This window comes from Physeter macrocephalus, chromosome 14 (assembly GCF_002837175.3).
Source record: "Physeter macrocephalus isolate SW-GA chromosome 14, ASM283717v5, whole genome shotgun sequence".
Taxonomy (NCBI): Eukaryota; Metazoa; Chordata; class Mammalia; order Artiodactyla; family Physeteridae; genus Physeter; species Physeter macrocephalus.
Window position 1 is genome coordinate 96,152,367 of NC_041227.1, and position 6,242 is coordinate 96,158,608.

Sequence of the window (6,242 nt, forward strand, 5' to 3'; positions counted from 1 at the left end):
GGAGGGGCCGGGCCAGTGAGAGACCCGCGTACCGCAAAAAAAAAAAAAAAAAAAAAAAAAAAAAGTCATTCTGCTGGGAAAGAGAGTAGGAGACATTTAAAGAATAAGTTACCAGTTGGAGAAGTAGGGGAGGTCACCTTGAATAATAATAATATTTGGTGGTATTATTTCTATGGCTAATATTTATTAAGCAGTTCATATGTCCCAGGCATCGTGCTAAACATTTTAAATACATTTCTCATTTTAATTCCCACACTGGCCAAGTAAAGTAGGTACTATCCTTAACCACATTGTACAGATAGGGAAGTGAGGCGTCAGGAAAGTTAAGTTTCTCAAGGTCTCACACCTAATAGGGGCAAATGCAAAAAAAGTAAAATAACTGCAAATATAAATGATTCATGGATACCCCTCAAAATAAAAGCCTGTCCCAGGAATTCCCTGGTGGTCCAGTGGTTAGGACTCGGTGCTTTCACTGCCAGGGCCCAGGGGCCCGGGTTCGATCCCTGGTTGGGGAACTAAGATCCCACAAGTCATGCAGTGCGGCCAAAAAAAATTAAAAATAAAAATTTAAAAAAAGTCTGTCCTACATTTGTTTGGCTTTAGATCACAAATTAGCCATATTATTTACCAGGTTTCTAGTAATAAGAACAGTTCTTCTCTATCAAATTTAAATTTACATTACACTCTATATTGAAGAAACAAAACTCTACACAGAGAGAAACTGGGCTCCTCTGTGACACCCACACACTTTTTGAGGTTACCATTATAGATCTGAATGCTTGTTTAAATTCTCATTTATATCCTATATTTCAAGTGAGGTTTGGACTCAACAGCAGCTTTCAGAGTGTCGTGTTTAAAGACAATTTGTGAAAAGACTTAAAAAAGGATGACTGAAAAGCCAATGTAAATATGTGATTTTTGCACACAAATATATGTGCAGCTTTTTTTTCCCCTTGGTACTTGATTATTTAGTGTTGCTTCTAGAGCTTTGCTTCCAGTATTTTGACATATTTGAGTCAATACATTTTCAGCCTACCACCAACAAATGCTCCATACGTACCTATGTAATAGACTATTCACCTCTGCATTAAAAATTAGACTGTACATGGGAAATTTTTCATAATGCTTATGATATAATGCTAACCAAAAGAAAACAACAAATATAAAGTTGCATATACAGTAGTCTTTCAATTTGGCAAAATAATATGTCTAGAAGGATACACCAAAATGTTAACAGTGGTTGTCTGTAAGGAGTAGAATTATGGGTGATTTTCAGATTATTTCATCTGTTCTTGGTTTTCCCCAGCTCCAGATTTAACCTTTTCTTAGGACACTATAATAGGGGCATTTTAAGTACTACTGCAGTAACAGATTATTTTCAAACAGATTTTTTGGACTGTTTTGAAAACGGGTAACAGAAGGGGAAGTGGGAGATAAAAGAAGCAATAACAGCTTTCTTTTCTTTGCTGAGCTACTAAGACTTCCTGCCCTGGTTTTCTGAAATAACTTTTTCCCCCCCACTGAGGGGGGGAAAAGACTGTTCCAGTCTTTTAACTAGTATGCTACGTGTTTTCAAATCCTGTGAGAATAATGATCTATGGAGAACCTGGTATTGTACATTAGGAATATCAAAGTTCCTAATAAGATCTTCAAAAAATTATCTGAAATCAACTATTAAAAAATTGAAAACAAAATACTATGAGAGGGCTTCCCTGGTGGCGCAGTGGTTGAGAATCCACCTGCCAAGGCAGGGGACATGGGTTCGAACCCTGGTCTGAGAAGACCCCACATGCTGTGGAGTAACTAAGCCCGTGCGCCACAACTATTGAGCCTGCGAGCCACAACTACTGATGCCTAGAGCCCGTGCTCCGCAATAAGAGAGCCACCGCAATAAGAAGCCTGCGCACCGCAATGAAGAGTAGCCCCCGCTCGCTGCAACTAGAGAAAGCCCAGGTGCAGCAACGAAGACCCAACGCAGCCAAAAGTAAAAATAAATAAAATAAATAAATTTAAAAAAAATACTATGAGAGACAAATGGTCACGATACAGATGTTAAGACACGCTAGGACAAGCGTTGGCTTGAGATCGTCAATTACTCACTTGTCTCTCACTGAATAATTATCTAAAACCATGCTATTTCAAACAGCGTTTTAATCTTGAGGATAAACCACAGCAGTTTACAACAACACACCTATGGTTCAGGATAAACTACAGAAATCGGTAGAGAGCTGATGAAGAGTTAATGGTATCCTCTAAGGCACTGTGCCTCTATTTTTAATGTGCATATACATCACACCTGATGATGATTCACCAGGTCTAGCGGGGGCCTGATTCCTGCATTCTTCACAAGCTCTCAGGTCAGGATGACCCTGCTGTGGTCGTGGACCACACTTGCAGCAGCAACGATCAAAGGGACACCACTGCCCAGAGCTGGGCAGGGTCCTCACCAGTGTCTTAATTAGGCACCAGGATCTGGCCCTTTACTCTGAAAGAGCAGAGACTTGCTCTTGTCAACGCCCCTACAGACACTGAATCACACTAATTAAAGGCACATGAAGGCCAACAGTTCATCTTAGAGTAAATTATAACTGTACACAGACTAGAATATTGGTATCTCTCACTGCTGGCACCTCCAGTACCTCAAACTAATCCCCCTTTGATAATGTACAAACATGGAGTTCTGGACCTGCAAAGCTTAAAGACTAGGTCCTGGACAGTGGCAATGTCGTCAAACTAGTGTCAGTCTTTGAGGCATATCTGACTGGCCAGCTGACATCACTATGTGACAGCCTGATCAGCTACCTCTACTTACAACAAGCAGGAAAGTCAACCTGTAGAAATCAACAAGGGATGAACGACACAATGGAACTGAAATCTAAAAATGAATACACAAGAATTTAGATTTTTCCTATTTGTTTTGTTTTTAGGCAGGAGAGTCTAATGACTAGCCACCAAAGGAAAGAGTAAATCTGTGAGAGCAATGCTCTGTTTCCCTACCCACAGTATTTCTAGGACCTAGAAGTATCGCTGACCCACAGAATACACCCAGTGCATATTTACTGAGTAAATGAACAAATGAGTATTTAAGGGTTGAAGTTAATTTCTTTGGTATTTACATCTTAATACCAAGGATTCCAGGGAGCTATATAGAACTATTCTTAATGATTTCAACATCAGTTACGCCAGGCTGACTGTAAATATTATCTGATTTCCTGAAGACAACGAACATCTCTCTAGTTTTTAACTTATTCAAACACTAAGAGTTACAGACTACCCTTCATTCCACACAGAACTTCCTTTTCTCTGAAGACAGAGGGTAGGACTTAAACTTAACCACAAGAAGAGAAACTGCTACATGCTGGCAGTTGTTTTTCACACTAAAAGATTGACAGTAAAAGACTGTTACTCTTGTTCCTTCTAAATTTTCACAGCCATGATTTCCTAACAAGAGGCAAATTTCATTAGAGATTTTTTTAAAGGGTAAGAAACAAAAGCAAAGATAAAAAGTATGCCAAGAGGGCTTCCCTGGTGGCGCAGTGGTTGAGAGTCCACCTGCTGATGCAGGGAACACGGGTTCGTGCCCCGGTCCGGGAGGATCCCACATGCCGCAGAGCGGCTGGGCCCGTGAGCCACGGCCGCTGAGCCTGCGCGTCCGGAGCCTGTGCTCCGCAACGGGAGAGGCCACAACAGTTGAGAGGCCCGCCGCAAACAAACAAACAAACAAAAAGTATGCCAAGAGTTCTTGAAAAGGTTAAACAAAGAGTTACCACACGACCCAGCAATTCCTAAGTATGTACCAAAAGAAGTGAACACATGTCTACACGAAAATTTGTACATGAACGTTCACACCAAGATTATTCATAAGAGCCAAAAAGTGAAAATAACCCAAATATCTATCAGTTGATGCATGGATAAATAAAATGTGGTATATCCACACAACAAATATTATGCAGCCACAAAAAGGACTAAAGTACAGCTACATGCTACCTCATGGATGAACCTTGAAAACATTATGCCTAAGTCAAAGGAGCCAGCCACAAGGGGCCACAGACACTATGGTTCCATTTATATAACGTGTCCAAAATAGGCAAATCCAAATAGAGACAGAAAGTAGTTTAGTGGTTATCAGGGGCTGGAAGAGTGACAGCTAACAGGTATGGGATTTCTTTTGGGGGTGATGAAAATGTTCTGGAATTAGTGGTGATGGCTGCACAACTTTGCAAATACACTAAAAACTGCTGAATTGTACATTTTAAGATATGAATTTTATGGTATGTAAATTACATATCAATTTTTTAAAAATCCTATGCCAAAAGGAAACAAAATCGGCAAGGAAAAAATATACACAAAGGGAGCATCTTTCCTCTCTGCTCTCTCATCCTTCCATGATACAAAATCTTTGACTGAAAAGCCATAGATTTTATGTAGTTATTCTGAAAATGACTGGAACCCTAAAAATATCCTAGCCCCTAAACAAAAGCAGCTGCTTATTTTGATAACATTTTTGTAACACTGACTTTCCTTAAAATGCAAGTTGACAGAGGACTTATTCTACAAACCCAAACGTGTACAACCCACTAGAATTAGCTTTGGAGAAGAATTAAAGTTTTTAGAACTAGAAGCTGTTGTAACTGGCACCGGCACAAAACACATTTCAGTTCACAACAGTATGACATTACTCAGTCTAGTCCGAAGGCAATGTCATTAAAAACCTAAGCTAATGGATATTCTCTTAGTGTCTTCTGTTTCAAGCACAAGACAATGGTCCTCAAAAACAAAACAAAACCCCATACCAAACTCCACTAAGTTATAGGAAAGTATGTTCTGTCTTTAAATTTTTGGACATAGAATTTAAAAGAATGTAGGTTTGGAAACAATACTAAACCATTCAGGATGAGATCATACTCAATTGTTTTAATGTGTTCAATATCACATGAGAAAGTAATAAGTACTTCTCCCAGGTGCTAAGCTCATTCATTTAGTATCACCTCTGTTTCTTAATCCTTGATGCAGTTAAACAATAGTCTCATTCATATATAAGACATCTTAATTGGCTGCAACATTAATCATATTAAGAGATACTTTAATCTCTTTTTAAATATGCCCTAGATTTAGAACCTCTATTTCAAAACAGCAGAAGGAATAATGCAGATGTTTTCAAGTGGAAATCAAAATAAATATATTGGAAGGCCTTAAAAAGCATTCGTCAAATCAGGATCACCATATCTAGACCTTGCTCCCAGATTTGCTACTAAACTACAAAAGATGCCTGGCCTACATTTAAAATCCACAAGAATTTTTAAATGTATAAAACCTAAAGCATGTTGAGTATCCTTAATGATGAGAATATCCAAAGGCACTGTTATCACAGCACTATTCTACCAGTTATAATTTTCAGATTCTATGCAGCATGGGAGTTACTAGGATGACAATATATATTAATAACAAATGTGATGTTGAAAAATCCCACTCACTCAAATGATTCCACTCACACGGAATCCCACTGACTCAAAAGCACTTATTAAGCACCTGAATTAATAGTAGCTTGAGGATTATCTGTCCTCCTGCACATTGGCAGTGGGTTATATCTTTTTCTGTACATGTTCCAGGGTGTAGAGAAACCATGCGGCGTTCCTTTATCTTTGATAACCAGGTCCCCATGGAGCAGATAACTGCCGTCACTTGAAAGTATATTTAGCTTCTCCTTTCAACACTTCTCTCTTTAAATCTGTTTTTCCATTTCCCTACATTTTGTATCCCATCCCCCAGGGGCTTCATTTTCCTTCTTTTGCCCTTCCAACATAGCTTCACCTTAAAATCCAAACTCTCTAGAATGGAATCCTGCTACATGATTTTTTAACGCGTTCAAGATCATATGAGATACTAAGTACTACTTTGACACCAATTCCATTCATTTAGTGTTGACGTTACTACTTCTCCACTCCTCTCTCTCCTTAGTTCATCCCTTCCACGGTGCATTCCGCCTCCACTTTGAGCTCTCCCCAAGTCACTGCTACACATTTTCCTCACGCTCTCTAAAATCGCTCTCCATCCACAAGGTAGATTTTCCAAAGAATCTCCACCTCCCCCAACTCTCTCAATCTTCACTACCCTCTGTGACGCCCTCGATTTTTGCTCTGGTCCCTCACTCCCCACAACCTCGGACCCCATCGCATCCCCGACACCGCCCCCACACAGCTTCGGGAACGCCCCTCACACTCTCCCTCGATCCCCCAAATTTG

The 6,242-nt window shown here is 39.7% G+C and overlaps 1 protein-coding gene across 1 annotated transcript in view; it reads right to left on the reverse strand.

The window, feature by feature from the left end:
- Nucleotides 1–6,242, reverse strand: part of CRLF3 (cytokine receptor like factor 3) — a 34,340-nt gene that overhangs the window by 27,720 nt on the left and 378 nt on the right. The window lies entirely within an intron of this gene.